This window comes from Lissotriton vulgaris, unplaced genomic scaffold (genome assembly GCF_964263255.1).
Source record: "Lissotriton vulgaris unplaced genomic scaffold, aLisVul1.2 SCAFFOLD_1404, whole genome shotgun sequence".
In the NCBI taxonomy this organism is placed as follows: Eukaryota; Metazoa; Chordata; class Amphibia; order Caudata; family Salamandridae; genus Lissotriton; species Lissotriton vulgaris.
This window is the reverse complement of record NW_028247630.1, coordinates 165,520-183,876: the sequence shown is the minus strand read 5'-3', so window position 1 is coordinate 183,876 and position 18,357 is coordinate 165,520. Positions and strand designations below refer to the sequence as shown.

The 18,357-nt window shown below is 53.4% G+C and overlaps 1 long non-coding RNA gene across 1 annotated transcript in view; it reads right to left on the bottom strand.

The window, feature by feature from the left end:
* Window positions 1-16,071, bottom strand: part of LOC147665091 (uncharacterized) — a 37,883-nt gene extending 21,812 nt beyond the window's left edge. The window contains exon 1 of the long non-coding RNA XR_015305049.1: window positions 15,995-16,071. This is a non-coding gene — a long non-coding RNA (uncharacterized LOC147665091). The remainder of the gene's footprint in view (window positions 1-15,994) is intronic.
* Window positions 16,072-18,357: the final 2,286 nt, after the last annotated feature.

The window sequence follows — 18,357 nt, the reverse complement described above, 5'->3', positions numbered from 1 at the left end:
GCTTACACCCACTGGACCACCAGGGATCGAACCGGCGGCAGCAGCGGGGCACAGGTCAGACACAGCACTAGCACGGTGAGCTAACGCGTCAGGGGAGCGACCTGGCCTGAAAACAGGGTCAAGGGTCACTCTGAGGTCAGTACACCTCAGGGTGCACCCCCGATGAAGGCGAGAGGTCATTACACCGCAGGCTGCACCCCCTGATGATGGTGTGAGGTCAATACACCTGACCCCCTTGATGATGGTGTGAGATCAGTACACCTGCTTCCTGCACGCCTTGATGATGGTGTGAGGTCAGTACACCTGCCCCCTGCACCCCTGATGATGGTGGGAGGCCAGTACACCTGCAGGCTGCACCCCCTGGTGATGGTGGGAGGCCAGTACACCTGCAGGCTGCACCCCCTGGTGATGGTGTGAGGTCAGTACCCCTCAAGCTGCACCCCCTGATGATGGTGTAAGGTCAAGACACCTGGCCCCTGACCCCTCTTGATGATGGTGTGATATCAGTTCACCTGCCCCCTGCACGCCCTGATGATGGTGTGAGGTCAAGACACCTGGCCCCTGACCCCTCTTGATGATGGTGTGATATCAGTACACCTACCCCTGCACCCCCTGATGACGGTGAGGTCAGTACACCTGCTCCCTGCACCCCCTGATGGCGTGAGGTCAGTACACCTGCCCCCTGCACCCCCGATGATGATGTGAGGTCAGTACACCTGCTCCCTGCACCCCCTGATGGTGTGAGGTCAGTACACCTGCAGGCTGCACCCCCTGATGATGGTGTGAGGCCAGTACCCTCAGGCTGCACCCCCTGATGATGGGGTGAGGTCAGTACACCTGCCCCTTGCACCCCCCTGATCATGGTGTGAGGTCAGTACACCTGCACCCCCAGATGATGGTGTGAGGCCAGTACACCTGCCCTCCCCCTCCCCCTGATGATGGTGTGAGGTCAGTACACCTGCACCCCCAGATGATGGTGTGAGGCCAGTACACCTGCACCCTGCATCCCCTGATGATGGTTTGAGGCCAGTATACCTGCACCCACCTGATGATGGTGTAAGGCCAGTACACCTACCCCTGCACCCCCTGATGACCGTGAGGTCAGTACACCTGCCCCTTGCACCCCTGATGATGGTGTGAGGTCAGTACACCTGCCCTTAGTGCCCCCCGATGATGGTGTCAGGCCAGTACACCTCAGGCTGCACCCCCTGATGGTGTGAAGTCAGGACACCTGGCCCCTGACCCCTCTTGATGATGGTGTGATATCAGTTCACCTGCCCCCTGCACGCCCTGATGATGGTGTGAGGTCAAGACACCTGGCCCCTGACCCCTCTTGATGATGGTGTGATATCAGTACACCTACCCCTGCACCCCCTGATGACGGTGAGGTCAGTACACCTGCTCCCTGCACCCCCTGATGGCGTGAGGTCAGTACACCTGCCCCCTGCACCCCCGATGATGATGTGAGGTCAGTACACCTGCTCCCTGCACCCCCTGATGGTGTTAGGTCAGTACACCTGCAGGCAGCACTCCCTGATGAAGGTGTGAGGTCAGTACACCTGCACCACCAGATGATGGTGTGAGGCCAGTACACCTGCCCCCCATCCCCCTGATGATGGTGTGTGGTCAGTACACCTGCACCCCCAGATGATGGTGTGAGGCCAGTATACCTGCACCCACCTGATGATGGTGTGAGGCCAGTACACCTACCCCTGCACCCCCATTTGTTGCAACTAAAAACTGTTCCCCTATCTACTCCTGTGCCTTCTCGTCCCTGAGGTTCTGAAATTTGTCGTTTCTCGATCGTACCCAGACTCCATTTTGTGTTCTACGCCATCTTAGGTTGCCTTTACTCAGGCAGCTGAATAAGTTGGGTTGTCCATTTGTTGCAACTAAAAACTGTTCCCCTATCTACTCCTGTGCCTTCTCGTCCCCCTAATTTTCAACACAAGATGAATGCCCTTTCCACACATGAGATAATAAGAAATACAGAATATCAGAATTCATTTATCCAGTTGCTACACCAACATCAGTTAGTTGTCAACATAACTGATTGCTAGGTGTTTGGACTCATGCCTCACACTGCCCATAAAGGGATGCCCTATCTAGTACTACCTTTCTCATATGAAGGTTCAGCATGGGATTACTTAGCTATGTTTTCAGCTGGCTACCACAACAAACTCCGATATCCTATAGGTACTTCGAGAATGGAATGGATTTTAGCCACAGCACTTTGATAAAGGGTATAGTGGCCATGGCTAAAATCGTGGGGAAAAATAAAATTCCTTTAGATGAAAAGAAAGCCTACGAAGGAGGGAATGTAACACATTACATTTCCAGTCTCAATAACAAAACCAAACAGGAACAGCCTTCCACAGCATGGACTGTACTTCACCAGGGCAACTTTTGTCTCCGAATTAATAGCAAGGAGAATGACACTCAGCAAAATTGTTCCCACACATATGTATTCACGTCTCGGAATAACCCTCCATTGATCCTATCACAAGGAACCTATTTTGTCTGCTATGACAAAGCTTATACATGGCTCCCTTCTGACTTTTCGGGAACATGTTACATAGCATTCTTGCTCCCCCCTACGTATACTGCACCTTCAGACCATCACAGACACAGATATGGTAGAGGCGTATTTGATGCCAAAGACACAGCAGGACAAGAAGGGAGAGATTTCTTTAAAGGGTTCATTCCCTTTTGGGGTCCAATGATTAACAGCAGGAACATTAGGCAAATAGTTTGCGTGGTTGAGACAACCATCGATGTTACTGCAGGTGCATTAAGTAACCTTACTGCAGAACTCCGAGCGGACCGTCTTATGACGTTACAAAACAGAATTGCACTAGATGTGATCCTAGCAGACCGAGGAGGAGTCTGTAAATTGATCAGATCAAGCTGCTGTATATACATTCCCGAAGACGCCCCAACTGTATATCAGGCCATCTCAAAATTTCATACCATCTCCACATCGATCCATCAGGATGAAGGAGATTGGTCCCTCATGGGATGGTTTTGGGGATTATTGTCTACCTGGGGATGGAAGATACTAACATTCCTTGGAGCAATACTAGCCATCATATTTTCCTGTTGCCTCTGCATACACTGTGGTCCTACTATTTGTGGTCTGCTCGCCACTTTATGTGTATCACAGCCTGTAACGCCACAGACTGAGAATATCAAGATGATGGTCCAGCAACAGCTGAACGATCTTATGGCCATTAATGTTGACTCTGACTCAGACTAACATGAGTCTAGTTAGTGGATTTTTTGCCTGAGTAATGGCAAAAGGAGGGTCTGAGGTTCTGAAATGTGTCGTTTCTCGATCGTACCCAGACTCCATTTTGTGTTCTCCGCCATCTTAGGTTGCCTTTACTCAGGCAGCTGGTAAACAAGATGTTTTTGTCGTCCCTGCCCGTGCGTGTCAAGTAACTTCAGCCTCTGTTTGTCTGACTGATGTCAGGGTCTGGCCGAGTACACTAATCTTCGCCTGAGCTGTGCAAATCCTTGTCCCACCTAACTTTTGATTCACACCATTCTTTCCTGATACTATCTTATCTGCGGACCTCCACCAAATCCCTGCATGCATTCTCTTGTTTCACGACTGTTTTCCCCGAATATACAAATGTGTTTCTCCACCTGCAAGTGGGATTATGTGGGTCTGTTTGCAATCAACTTAAGGGGTCGGGTAGCAAATAGAGCTAACAAACAGGCTTGTCTGAATTACTTGAAACCTTGTTTTTTATCCTTTTTCATTAGTTACCTATGTGTGTATTGTGATTGTTCATTGTTCATTGTGCATCGTTACTGTATTTAAGACTGTGCGCCACGGATTGAAGTGGCAGTCTCTTGTGAATCCATCCCTGTGTGACTTCACAGACAACTGTACTAGCTGCAGCTAATAAATTTGATCTTTTACGCCAGATGGAGTGTCCAGTGTCTCTGTATTCCAAGGCAGGAGAACTAGAGGATTTCAGGCATACTCTGCGCCGCTTGGCCCCTAAGGTCAGGTTCCTCAGTACACCTGCCCCCTGCACCCCCTGATGATGGTGTGAGGTCAGGACACGTGCTCCCTGCACCCCCTGATCATGCTGAGGTCAATACACCTGCAAAATAACAGTTGATGGACAGAATGCAGAATAATGTCATACATTCACCCCAGTACAGAGATCTGGGCCTAAATCCATTGTTTCTTTGCACTCCACACCACCCCAGTTCAGACATGGCCATATGCAAATCCGCCTTGACCCTGTGCCTCATGGGAACAGTCCAGCCCGAACTGCCAAGCCATGTCTTTCCTGGTCCGGAATCAAGCACCCTAGGGCCGGTTTCGGGGATTCACCCCTCTTCAGCCAGGATAGCTTGACTCCAGGGGTGTGGAGAGCATGGGACTCACGTCTGAGCATACCCATCCCACTCAGGGTGACAAATGCAAAACAAAAGAATGCAGAACAATGTCATACATTCCCCCCAGTACAGAGATCTGGGCCTACACCTGCAGGCTGCATCCCCTGATGATAGTGTGAGGTCAGTACACCTGCCCCCCGATGATGCTGTGAGGTCAGTAGACCTGCCCCCTGCATCCCCTGGTGATGGTGAGAGGTCTGTACACCTGCCCCGTCGGCCCCCTGTTGATGGTGTGAGGTCAGTACACCTGCTCCCTGCACCCCCTGATGATGGTGTGAGGTCAGTACACCTGCCCCCTGTACCACTGATGATGGTGTGAGGCCAATATCCCTCAGGCTGCACCCCCTGTTGATGGTGTGAGGTCAGTACACCTGCCCCCTGCACCCCCCTAATGATGGTATGAGGTCAGTACACCTGCAGGCTGCACCCCCTGATGATGATGTGAGGTCAGTACACCTGCTCCCTGCACCCTGTTGTATAACCCTGCATGAAATGTTCTTCACGTATCTTGCGTAACTCTCATCTTAGCTTACTCTTTAAGTTTGTTCACCCCTTCTCTCCCATTGGTTACTCAACCTCCCACTTGACAATGGCGAATCTAGCCTTCTGATCCTCCTTGATCTCTCTGCAGCGTTTTATACTGTTAACCCCTCTGCTCTACTCAATGTTCTTAGAGATCGATTCGGCCTGAATGGTACGACACACAAATGGTTCGTCTCATACCTACAACACCGTTCTCAACAAATCAAAATCCAAAATTGCCTATCTAACCCTACCTCCATCTCCTTAAGAGTTCCGCAAGGATCCATCCTCTCTCCCTCTCGCTTTAACCTTTTCATGGACACCCTCTCACTCATTCTTAAACAAGCCGGGATCAACTACCATCTCTACGCCGACGACACCCAACTCTATTATAAGATTAAAACTCATGCTGACATCCTTCACCTCAACAACACTCTCATCAAGATTCAAGCCTGGTTCCACATTAACCACCTCAAACTCAACCCTAAAAAAACTGAAATTATTCTTTTTTCCCCTAAAAAAACCACCTCCCCATTCAGAATTGGACCTCTGACCTTAAAGCCCTCATCTGCTCCTTATCTTTGTCCTCCTCAGTCAAATCAATAGGGATCTCCTTTGACAACCTCCTAACCCTCAAGGTACACATCAACGAGGGGGCGCTAGGTGGCGCCAGACCAAGATGGCCGCACTGTCGTGAGGCTCTCGCTCGATCGAGCACACAACGCCATCCTTTCACTATCCTGACCCATCAAAACCACGCAACTGCCACACCAATAGCTCCGTGAACCTGCTGGGAGCTGATCGGTGCCCTTCCGGACGAGAACGGCCACTGGACTGTCGAGATATATGCGGAGGGGTGCAGAGTGGAGTGCGCCGCCGGTCGCTGTTGCTCGGCCTCCCTGGCTGGGAAAGGTCGGGGCTTTGCGGCCTGCGCGGCCTGGACGGAAAATCGCGCAAAACACTCGCTCCGGACCGGGTGAACGACCGGAATACGCCTGCGTCTGGCCCCCCCTGGACAAGTTGCATTCCCCGGAGTCGGAGGTGAGCTGCGCTGGGCCCGGCGCTCTTGGAGCTGGGTCCCCCTTTTCCTTCTGCTGCGGGGTGGTAGCATCTTGCCCGAAGTCTGCAAGCTACACTCGCCTCACTGTCACCGTGGGCCTGCTCTCCCACCTTGCCGGCGCAGCGCTGAACTGAGGCCTGTGGACTGATCTGCGGCCTTCCTAACCAACGCCTCCTCCCCGCTACACCTGCAACGCTGCTCCGCACTTTTGGCTCACACGTGGAAGGCACCGCAATACTTTCTGGCCTGGAGGCACGGGAGGGCCCGGACGCTGCCTACCATAACTTTCACTTGGCACCGTTTGCACAACAGAGGGACTGCTGGACGCTCTCGCCTTACTATCTCCCGCCATGACCAAGGCGCGTGGGTGCTCTCTGACCCACCACGCTCACTAACCTCTTGTCCGGATCTGTTAAAGAGGACGTATGATCGGACCCACGCACTGTCCAGAGGCTACTGGCACAGCTAGATTGGGCCGATCTGCTGGCTCACCCCTCCCCGCGAGCTGGCGGCCATTCCTTTCACCGCTGCACGGACGCCCAAAAGAGACATGGGCCGCAACGATGCCAGGCAATCCAAAATTCCTTTCGAGACCAAGAAAGCCTCCAAATCAGCGCCAACTAAGGATGGGAGTCCTCCCCCTGCAGAACCTCAGGAGGAAGACTGGAAAGCTCTCCTCTTGAACATGCAGCGGAGCCTCACGTCCATTGATGCCAAGATAGATAACATGAACACTCGAATGGACAGTGTCGTGGCCAAACTGGAACACCATGATTCGCGTATTAAAGAAGCGGAGGAGAGGATTTCTACACTAGAGGATGGGGCCACCTCCAGCGCCAGGCAAGTTACTCAGATGGACAGGCTTCTCCGTATAATAGCCGAGGAAAATTAGGATTTGGAAGCGCGTTCACGCCGCAACAACGTCCGCATTTTGGGCCTTGCTGAGACCACCAACACAGGGAAGATGGAGGTCTTCGTCGAGAACCTTGTTACTGAACTGTTCGGGAAGGAAGCGTTTTCATCCCACCTCATTGTAGAGCGCGCCCACAGGTCCCTCACAGCACGTCCCCCTCCTGGGGCCCAACCAAGGCCCATAATAGCGCGCTTCCTCAACTACAGAGACCGAGATGCGGTGCTTAGGCGAGCCCGCGAACTTGGAGCGGTGAAATACGGCAACGCTAATTTGTCCTTCTTCCCAGACTTCACTCCCTCTGTTCAAGAAGGTCGGCGAAAATTTGCTGGAGTGAAGAAGAAACTACAAACTCAGGAAATTCCTTACGCTATGCTTTATCCAGCGAAATTGAAAATAACCCTCCAAGGCAAACAACACTTGTTCCAAAACCCGCAACAGGTGGAAGACTTTCTAAAACACCTTGGTAAAGAGCAGGCAAAAGAAGACTCTGACAGAAGGCGCTCTCGGTCGCTCTCTCCGATGTCCCAACAAGACTGATACACTTTGAGTGACCCAACCATTGATCTAACTTCCTGCACTCAACATGGCCGGCCACGCATTTTTTGATTGTCCTATGCTCAGTTCCACAGCATCCCGCCATGGAGCCATGCCTCCCGCGCACCGGAGAAGAGACACTGACGGTGCCCACTCTGCATGAACTCTGGTGAGGTATATGTACTGTGTTATTGCTAGGTGGTCATAGATGCATATGTGTGTTTGATCACCCACCTCCGTCCCACGCTGCAGGCTAGGCCTTTGCCTGGTTGCCAACGGGTGCAAGTAGGGAGGTGGAGGCAAGGTCTGGTGCCCCTGGATTCGGTCCCCAATGGGCAAATCCCCGTAATTCCTCTTCCCTCATAAGGGTAAGAGTACTGACTACATTGGTTTTATGTTTGAGGGTATTCAGGTATGGGGAGGGGGCTTACTTCCCGGCAAGTTGGAGTAGCCGGTGTGGGAGGGAATGTTGATTGTTCACATGAGGTCCGACCTACAGCGTTAACTGTTAGTACTTCAAGCTGTCTGTCCACTACTCCTCGACATTGTACTCTTCGGCAAGTTGAATCGGCGGATGCTGAGATAGATGTGGCCTGCCCGTTCTCTTCATATGTGGACAATGTTACAGCACCGAGGGTGGGTGGACTCAGTGAGGTGGACTCGGGGATCATACGAAACTGTGATTTTATTGATGCCTCTATTATAGGTCACTGTTCTTTTTGGCAAGTTGGGGTAGCCGATGTTGGGGAGGGTTTGATCTGCTCTTGTTCTCCTAATGTGATTACTGGTCTAATTCCTGATACGGGAAGAGTCAAGGGGGTAGTCATGGGTTTCAATCATAACTGTGATTCTACTGTTGTCAGATTACTAGGAATTGCTACATGTGATAGCTGCTGGTTGTTTTTAAGATGGCCATGGGTGACGTGACAGATACGCAACCAGCTCTCAAACTTCACATTGCATCAGGGAATGTTCGGGGATTGAATAATCCTAGAAAGAAACGACAGGTACTGGGTTATCTAGACAGACAGGGAGTGTCCATAGCACTGTTACAAGAGACACACTTACGGCCAAATGGGTCTCATCTCTTTGCATCTAAATGGGCTTCCTGCAGGGTGTTTTCGTCATACTCCACTTACTCACGTGGAGTCACGATCCTTGTTAAGAAAGGTGTTGGGTTCACCCCGGCTGGCACGGAAGTAGACTCAGGGGGGAGATACTGCATGGTCTGGAGGAAACTACACTCGCACACCATTCTCCTTGCTTGTTACTATGGCCCCACATAGATGACCCGACCACACTCCTCAATATGTGGGGCAAAATCCAAACTCTGGGTATTTCTCACGTGATCCTGGGGGGCGACTTCAATACCGCCCTGAAGCCTGCTATGGACAGATCACACCCGCAGACGCTACATTACACACGCACCCAACGCACACTGCAGGGCATAATTGAAGATCACCACCTATTAGACTCTTGGAGACACTTGCACCCCTCCCTGAGACAAGGTACACACTACTCTGCGGTCCATTCCACTTGGGCCCGCATAGATTACATATTTCTGTCGGCTGGCATTGCACCTTGGGTGGTCAACTCCCTACACCTGGCGCCCACGTTCTCAGATCACTCCCCGGTACTCCTATCATTGCGCATCCCCTTAGATGTCTCCCCTTACCTAAATTGGAGACTCAACCCTGCACACCTCTCTGATTCAGCCTCGAACTCGAGCAAGACATCACTGAATTTTTTGATCGTAATGTTAACTCTGTCTCCAGCTTCACTACAGTCTGGGAAGCCTTTAAAGTAATGGTGCGGGCTGGTGCATTTCGAAAAGGTGGTGGGGTCCTCAAGGCCCTCCGCAGTGATTTACGGAAGCTGGAAGCTGAGATACGCCTGCTGGAGCGGGATGTCTCACACCGCACTCAGGGACCCAAGGCCACAGCTCAACTCAGGGAGAAGCTTAACAAATACACTGACGCAGCTGAAAAAGAATGGAAATTCTTGAGGAAACCATGCACAGCACGCATCTACGGGGAGGGCGACAGACCTGGCAGAGCCTTGGCCTCTGCGATAAGACCTCCCAGACACTATAACTATGTCACCACCCTGTTGGATGACCAGCAAGTTCCAAATAGGGACCTGCCAGGACAGCTAGGCGTCCTCACTAACCATTACAAAACACTATATACCTCCCACAGGCAGTCTACACTGGACTTACGCCCATACCTTGAAGACACAGCAATAGCTTGGCTAGGTCCGTCCCAGCAGAAATTTTTACATCACAAACTTGACCTAGATGAAATAAAAGACGCCATCATGTCAATGAAGTCAGGTAAAGCTCCTGGCTCCGATGGCCTGCCGATCGACTTCTATAAAACCTTCATACACATTCTTGCCCCTATTTTAAAACAGGTGTATTACACTGCTCTGGAGGAGGCAATCTTGCCCGCCAGCATGCGAGAGGCCCTAATAACCTCCCTATTAAAACCGGATAAACCACCGGACCAATGCGATTCATATCGCCCCCTTTTGCTGCTGAATGTTGACGTCAAGATTTTGGCGAAAGTCCTTGCTACACGTCTCAACCTCCTTATGGAGCGTCTTGTTCTCCCTGACCAGGCGGGTTTTGTCCCGAACCGTGCGACATCACACAACCTCCGCACATTACAAACCGTTCTGCAGGACATAACCCCTAGGTGTGAGGCAGCGGCCGCCTTTCTCGACGCTACTAAAGCGTTCGACTCCCTGGAATGGGACTACTTGCTGTCGCTATTAGAACGCATGGGTATTCCTTTCAACTTCTTGGATTGGATCAAACTTTTATATTGCAAACCACATGCTGCTGTTCTTTTAAACGGATACAGGTCTGACACTTTTGAGATCCACAGAGGAACTCGGCAGGGTTGCCCGCTGTCCCCGGTCCTATTTGCAATTGCCATCGAACCTCTTGCAGCCAAACTTCATCAGCATCACAACCATCGTGCAACTGCTTGTCTCCCTATACGCGGACGATATAACACTATATGTCCATAACCCGCAAGAAAATTTAAATCCCCTCCTTCGCGAAATTACCAAATTTGGTGCGATCGCTGGGGTCCAAATTAATTGGTCGAAATCTGCCTTGTTTCCGCTCACCGACAGACCAAACGCTTCCCTCTCGACTTCCCGCTACAGTGGGAGAGTGACGAGATCAAATACTTGGGGGTTAAAATAACTAGAGATCGTGAAGCCCTTATCAGGGCAAATTATGGCACTGTTCTAGATAAACTGACCGACCACGTTGCTAAATGGATACACCTCCCGTTCTCGATGGCAGGCCGCATCTCCTTGATAAAAATGGTGATTATCCCCAAGTTGCTGTACTTGTTCACGAACATTCCATATAACCCGGGACCGCACTTCTTCCGAGCCCTGGATTCCCAATTATCGAGACTCATATGGGGGGAAACAGGCCAGGATTGGGTTGAACACGCTTATGCTACCCTACCATCAGGGCGGATTCGACGTGCCGAACCTTCGGCTATATTATGACTGTGCGCAAGGTCACTTCGCGGCGTATTGGCTCCGCCCTCCCCCGTTCATGGCGCACCTAGCAGTTGAAGACGGCTACACGAGACCGACCAGACCATCGGGCTACCTTCACACAGACACCCAGGTGTCCGACCGGGACCCTTCCACGGTGGACTGTACAGTCCTTGCCTGGCGCAGAGTAGCGGCTCGTATGGACATTACTTTCCTCTACTCCCCGCGCATGCCCCTGGCACACGATCCCAGACTCAGTGTTTCTCAGGAGGAATTAGGTCGTAAAATGCTCATCAAACTGGCCCTCTACACCTAGGGAGATCTTTATTTGCAGGGCACGTTACGTTCTTCCACTCAATTCTTTGGGGAGCACACACCCTCCATTATGGACACGTTCCTCTATACTAGGTTACGCCAGAATATCAAAGCAGTCACCCCCAATTTCCAAGACGAGCCAGAAACCGTGGCACCTCTGCATGCTCTTCTCCAATCAGAAACCCCGAAACACATTGTTTCCATGCTATACAAACATGCATATTCGGCCTCCACACCCCCTACATTTCGAGCACGACGGGACTGGGATGAAGATCTGGATTCTCCACTTACTGACGACCAATGGGAGGAAAGCTGCTCCCACACAAACTCAGTTACTGGCAACGCACGCCTCCGGCTACTCCATTTTAAATTCCTGCACCGTCTCTACCATACCCCTGCCAAACTGCACAGATTTGGCTTACGTAACAATGACCGTTGTCTCCGATGCCAACGCCCTGCCGCTACCTTCATGCATCTGGCATGGTCATGCAGAAAGGTGGCATTATTCTGGATGGCGGTATTCGAAGCCATGTCTGACATGATGGGGGTCGAGATCGAACCCTGCCCTAGGATAGCTCTGCTAGGTCACTCTTCCCCAAAGATTAAACAAGCATTGGAAATGCAATAGGTCTCGCACCATTAGAGTTAGAGCTTTTAGAAATCTTTATATTTTTTTTTTAATTCTTTAGCATTTTTGTGTCCTGTTTCAACTGGCAAATAAAATACTGCCGTAATGTATATCCTTACAGTTACTACATGCCCCCATGCACGCTTATGTTGGTTGCGCTAAAACAAAGACCACAGAGGTGGAAGAGAAGGGGAGGGGTTGGTGGGCAAGAGGAAGTGGAGCCAGTGTGCGACGAGGCGAGAAAGCAAATGGACGGAACGATGAAAGACAACAGGGACATGGGCGCAACTCTAACCGTTACACCAAACCTGCATTTTATTTAATTTCAAATGTATTTAATCTATGTTGAGTTATTTTTAAATAACTATACTCTTAACATAATGCCGACCGTAATGCATAATTAGGTCCTTGGCTTCTTTACTATTTGAATGAAACTGGTTGATTGGTACATGGAAGACGCTTATGTTGGTTGCGCTAAAACAAAGACCACAGAGGTGGAAGAGAAGGGGAGGGGTGGGCGGGCAAGAGGACGTGGAGCCAGTGTGCGACGAGGTGAGAAAGCAAACGGACGGAACGATGAAAGACAACAGGGACATGGGCGCATACAAAAACAAGTGAGAGGCAGGGGGCATGTTTAAGCTTGTGGGAGGGAGGCTGGGCTGCCTTTGATGTGGTGGCCGTGAAGGGAGGGGGCGTAGAGCAGGGGGCGGAGCTGGGGGAGGCACGGCCTAGCGGCTGTGCAGAAGCTTGTGGGAGGGAGCCTGGGCTGCCTTTGATGTGGTGGTGCAGGGGGTGGAGCTGGGGGAGGCACGGCCTAACGGCCGTGCAGAAGCTTGTGGGAAGGAGGCTGGGCTGCCTTTGATGTGGTGGCCGTGAAGGGAGGAGGCGTAGAGCAGGGGGCGGAGCTGGGGGAGGCACGGCCTAGCGGCATGTGTATCATGGAGGGCTTTGGGGAAGTTGTGGTGGGCAGTCAGGCTACAGTATTAGGAAGGTGGGGTGAGGTCGTGGAGGTTTCATTGTTGGACATTTCTTGGGGAGCAGGTGTTCAAACTGAGGGAGAAGCGGGTTGCACAGAGTGATCTGCTGTGGTACTGTGAGTCCTGCCTACTTTGCAGTTTATAGTGGCGGGAGTGTGGGCTTAGTGAGCGGTGTCTGGCTGTCGCGGTGCACTCCATTGCAGCGTTACTTTGATCGGGCTGAGTCAGATGACGGTGTTGCTGGCTCATGGTGTCTGGGGCTGTGCTTCCGGGTCGGAGGCCAGCCTTGGGAAGCTGCAGCGCGGCTCCTCTGTTGGCATTTTCTGGAATGCGATTAAATAAAGGGCATCGAAGCAGACCTTTTAAAAAATATATATTTCTGCATATCTTTGTGCGCACGCTGAGAAGCTTGGGGGAGGGAGGCTGGGCTGCCTTTGATGTGGTGGCCGTGAAGGGAGGGGGCGGAGCTGGGGGAGGCACGGCCTAGCGGCCATGCAAGTGAAAGAAAAAAAAAAAGGAGGCACGGACTAGCGGCCGTGCAAGTGAGAGGCAGGGGGAGGAGAGTAGGGGGAGGAGAGTTAAAGGAGGCACGGCCTAGCGGCCGTGCAACTAAGATGTTTAACCAAAAAGCTGATTTGATGGTCGTGGCCTAAAGCGCGTGCACATCATCAAATTGCTTTTTCGTTAAACTTTGGTTAAGCCCCTATATCCTCGCCAGCTCGATGCGCATGCGCATCAGAAGGTGAGACCTAAAAAAGTAGGAAATTCTTTACATTGGGATTTCTACTCGCGAAACGTCAAATTGCATGCAAAAAGGGACGCGGCCGCGCACCCAAATTCAATGACTGGCTGACGTCCATGGCTACCTGGCAGGACCAACTGCATAATTATGCGGACCTCTTGCCGCACAAACTTCGGCCTAAAGACCTTTGGGGCCCGCTCACCGCGTACCTACTCAGGATCCAGGTGGATGATGACCCCTCGGCTGCCTCCCCGTCGGAAGCCGCTGATGCCGCGAGACCCGTGGCGTGAAAATGCACACCGTTCCTCCCCCCGCCCATCCGTCCATGCCAGCGACACTTCCTTCCCTTTTTTGATCGCTTTCCCGTTGCCGACCGCGCATTTTGGATTTTTAGCTTATGAGCGAACGCCGGGTTGTGGGCACAAGATACCAGTATGTCGTTCTAATGCTGCTCAGCGTATGGATTCTCATTGGCGAGGGGAATACTCACCCCCCCCCCCCGAATTCCAATGCAATCCACGCACTACATGGCCCTCAGATAGGCAGCAACTCCGCAGCTCCTCTGTATATTGAAATCAGAATCACAGCCAGTACTGACCCCCCCCAACAACACTACAGCCTTTGATCAGCGGCAGGGTGTCGCTCCTCCTCTTTTGATTTGAAACCCATCACGGGGAACACTTCATTCTGGCCCTGCGCTGACCAATCCTCTTCACCACATACTTTGTATGGTGGGCACGCAGTGGGGAGGGATTGATCATAGCTCCTACCAGTTTAGTTAAGTTAGGTTACTGAATTTAAAAAAAAATACAAAATGAGACCTCAAGGCTAACTGCTTCCTCTCCTTTCCATGTTTGACTCCTATGATGCCATGTTTTCTTTTCTACAGCTCTCGTCATCTTACAACGCGGCCGGCCCTTACTGGGTTGTAGGCGACATGCTGTGTTAATCTACTCCGCCCATATCTGATATTGCCATTCCGCTGCCATACAATTTGTCATAGCTGCCGGCCTGCCCGCAGGTTGTAGGCACTCATGCTGTGTACTCCATTTGTACTTTTAATAAAGGTCTTCAAAAAAAAAAAAGGTACACATCAACAATTCTGCCAAAAGAGCCCTCTTCACTCTCCGCCACCTTAAGAAAATGAAGCCCTTCGTCCCTATCGATGATTTCAAACTAGCAGTCCAATCCCTTGCTCTGTCTCGCATCGACTATGGCAATGCCACGCTCACCGGAATTCCCAAGATCCACCTAGCACCTCTTAAATCTGTGCTTTACCTTGCAGCTAGGCTTACCTCAGACTGCAAGCGATTCGACCACATCTCCCGTGCCCTTAAAACCCTAAATGGCTCCCCATTGAAGGTAGGTCCACTTACAAAACAGCCTGCATTACACACAAAATTCTCCATCAGAACACACCGACCTACCTCGCTAACAAACTCACTAAAGCCGGTTGCTCCCGTGCCTTGAGAAGTACTAACACCCTCCTTCTTATCCCCCCCTTCTAAAAAAGAAAACCACACAGTCACGATCCTTTTCCGGCAACGCTCCGTGCATTTGGAATGCCATTCCAACTGACCTTCGCTGCAACCCTTCCTACTCTAGCTTCAAAAAAGAACTCAAACTACATCTCCTCAATAAATACTGGGGACCCTAATCCCTATCTGTTCTCTTCCACTGGCCACATCTGTCCGACCCTAGATGCATCCGCCCTCTCTTTATCAGCCTTACTCACCTTCCTCCTCGTCAATTCCCCCTCCCTGTTTACCACCTTCACGTTTCCTTGCACCTCCCCTTCCCTTGTCCACCCTCAGCCCTCATCCCCTCCAACCCCCCCCCCGATTTCTGCCCCTCCCTCTCTCTTCCTTACCAACCTAACTGACCACTAACCTCCCTATCCTGACTCTGCAATTTCCCAGCTCTTTTTTTAATTTGTGCCGTATTATATTTTTGATTATCACTTCTTCCACATTTGGGTGTGCTTTTTTCCCATATTTATCATTTTGAAATCTGTCAGGCAGAGACTTATAGGTTGTTTATATACATTGATGCTATGTATTTTCCCTGTCTTATTGACCTTTTTTTCTCAAAAATGTAAAGCGCTCTGATACCCCTGGGTCCAGCCAGCGCTATATAAAACCTCTAAAATAAATAAGTACACCTCAGGCTGCACCCCCTGATGATGGTGTGAGGTCAGTACACCTGCCCCCTGCACTCCCTGATGATGGTGTGAGGTCAGTACACCTCAGGCTGCACCCCTGATGATGGTGTGAGGCCAGTACACCTGTCCACCCCTGCCCCCTGATGATGATGTGATGTCATTCACACTCCTTAGGTTGCAGATGGTTGTGAGAGGCTCACTTACCTCGGCTGTAAGTGAAGGTGCCTGCAGCCAGGGCTCACTGGAAGAAAGGGGGCTGCAGGTGCTGACTCTGCCCTTGCTGACCCGGAAGCAGACAGCATTTGTGAGAGGGCGGGGGCGGGGCTTATGTTATCCTGATAGAAGGCTTCTTTCGCCTCCGCCGCTGCTGCTGACTCTGCCATTGGTAACCCGGACACTGTTCACCTCTCAGGCCTGAGGAGCCAATCAGCGTCCGGTAAGGGGAGACTCTGCCGACGCTAAACCGGAAGCAGCCATTTGTCTCAGAAAACAGCGATGCTTTAGATCACCTCCGCTAGGAGTTGCCGCTGTGGATCTGTTACAGCGTTACAGAGGAGAGCAGAGGCAGAATAGAGGGGAGGTGAGTCCAGGGGGAAAGGACACCAGAGGGCAGTGGGGGCTTCGAGGTGAGTCCAGGGGGAAAGGACACCAGAGGGCAGTGGGGGCTTCGAGGTGAGTCCAGGGGGAGGGGACACCAGAGGGCAGTGGAGGCTTCGAGGTGAGTCCAGGGGGGGGGGGGGGGACACCAGAGGGCAGTGGGGGCTTCGAGGTGAGTCCAGGGGGAAAGGACACCAGAGGGCAGTGGGGGCTTCGAGGTGAGTCCAGGGGGGAGGGGACACCAGAGGGCAGTGGGGGCTTCGAGGTGAGTCCAGGGGGGAGGGGACACCAGAGGGCAGTGGGGGCTTCGAGGTGAGTCCAGGGGGGGCACCAGAGGGCAGTGGGGGCTTCGAGGTGAGTCCAAGGGGGAGGGGACACCAGAGGGCAGTGGGGGCTTCGAGGTGAGTCCAGGGGGGTGGGGACACCAGAGGGCAGTGGGGGCTTCGAGGTGAGCCAGGGGAGAGGGGACACCAGAGGGCAGTGGGGGCTTCGAGGTGAGTCCAGGGGGGAGGGGAGGGGACACCAGAGGGCAGTAGGGGCTTCGAGGTGAGTCCAGGGGGAGGGGGGGAGGGGACACCAGAGGGCAGTGGGGCTTCGAGGTGAGTCCAGGGGGGAGGGGACACCAGAGGGCAGTGGGGGCTTCGAGGTGAGTCCAGGGGGGAGGGGACACCAGAGGGCAGTGGGGGCTTCGAGGTGAGTCCAGGGGGGAGGGGACACCAGAGGGCAGTGGGGGCTTCGAGGTGAGTCCAGGGGGAAGGGGACACCAGAGGGCAGTGGGGGCTTCGAGGTGAGTCCAGGGGGAGGGGACACCAGAGGGCAGTGGGGGCTTCGAGGTGAGTCCAGGGGGGAGGGGGGACACCAGAGGGCAGTGGGGGCTTCGAGGTGAGTCCAGGGGGGAGGGGAGGGGACACCAGAGGGTAGTGGGGGCTTCGAGGTGAGTCCAGGGGGGGCACCAGAGGGCAGTGGGGGCTTCGAGGTGAGTCCAAGGGGGAGGGGACACCAGAGGCAGTGGGGGCTTCGAGGTGAGTCCAGGGGGGAGGGGACAGCAGAGGGCAGTGGTTCTTCGAGGTGAGTCCGGGGGGGACACCAGAAGGCAGTGGGGGCTTCGAGGTGAGTCCAGGGGGAGGGGACACCAGAGGGCACTGGGGGCTTCGAGGTGAGTCCAGGGGGGAGGGGACACCAGAGGGCAGTGGGGGCTTCGAGGTGAGTCCAGGGGGGAGGGGAGGGGAGGGGACACCAGAGGCCAGTGGGGGCTTCGAGGTGAGTCCAGGGAAAGGGGGGAGGGGACACCAGAGGGCAGTGGGGGCTTCGAGGTGAGTCCAGGGGGGAGGGGACACCAGAGGGCAGTGGGGGCTTCGAGGTGAGTCCAGGGGGAAGGGGACACCAGAGGCAGTGGGGGCTTCGAGGTGAGTCCAGGGGGAGGGGACACCAGAGGGCAGTGGGGGCTTCGAGGTGAGTCCATGAAGGAGGGGACACCAGAGGGCAGTGGGGGCTTCGAGCTGAGTCCAGGGGGGAGGGGACACCAGAGGGCAGTGGGGGCTTCGAGGTGAGTCCATGGGGGAGGGGACACCAGAGGGCAGTGGGGGCCTCGAGGTGAGTCCAGGGGGGAGGGGACACCAGAGGGCAGTGGGGGCTTCGAGGTGAGTCCAGGGGGGAGGGGACACCAGAGGGCAGTGGAGGCTTCGAGGTGAGTCCAGGGGGAGGGGAGGGGACACCAGAGGGCAGTGGGGGCTTCGAGGTGAGTCCAGGGGAGAGGGGACACCAGAGGGCAGTGGGGGCTTCGAGGTTAGTCCTGGGGGGAGGGGACACCAGAGGGCAGTGGGGGCTTCGCGGTGAGTCCAGGGGGGAGGGGACACCAGAGGGCAGTGGAGGCTTCGAGGTGAGTCCAGGGGGAGGGGAGGGGACACCAGAGGGCAGTGGGGGCTTCGAGGTGAGTCCCGGGGGGAGGGGACACCAGAGGGCAGTGGGGG